The following is a 602-nucleotide window of genomic DNA, read 5'->3' as shown; positions in this document are numbered from 1 at the left end:
TAATAAACACATAATACTTTAAAACATACTTGCTACAGATACAATTTTCCAGAAGATAAAACCAAAAAAACCACTCTGTCTTCAGGCCGCAAGTGGCCCATCGGGACCATCCGACCGCCGTATCATCCTCAGGTGAGGATGCGGATAGGAGGGGTGTGTGGTCAGCACACCGCTCTCCCGGTCATTATGATGGTTTTCTTTGACCGGAGCCGCTACTATTCGGTAAAGTAGCTCCTCAGTTGCCATCACGAGGCTGAGTGCACCCCGAAAAATGGCAACAGCGCATGGCGGCTGGATGGTCAGCCATCCAAGTGCCGACCACGTCCGACAGCGCTTAACTTCGGTGATCTCACGGGAACCGGTGTATCCACTGTGGTAAGGCCGTTGCCTGCGCCAGAGGATAAACAGGATCTTTATTACAGTTTTAACTAATCACATTCACGGTGAACTTAAACAAGCAAGCTTTACAGAAGAAATCTCTTAATTGCTGCTTCTCATTTAATCTTAAAACGCTCGATTAACTTTGAACTCCAGGAAATTATTGCAGTTACAAGCCAAAGAATTCTTACAGTAATCACATCCAAGGTGAACTTAAACAAGCA

General features: G+C 45.8%; 1 pseudogene; it reads right to left on the bottom strand.

Moving 5' to 3' along the window:
- Positions 1-272: 272 nt before the first annotated feature.
- Positions 273-389, bottom strand: LOC126458935 (5S ribosomal RNA; annotated as a pseudogene).
- Positions 390-602: the final 213 nt, after the last annotated feature.

Source organism: Schistocerca serialis, chromosome 2, assembly GCF_023864345.2.
Source record: "Schistocerca serialis cubense isolate TAMUIC-IGC-003099 chromosome 2, iqSchSeri2.2, whole genome shotgun sequence".
Lineage (NCBI taxonomy): Eukaryota > Metazoa > Arthropoda > Insecta > Orthoptera > Acrididae > Schistocerca > Schistocerca serialis.
This window is presented reverse-complemented; position numbering and strand designations above follow the sequence as displayed.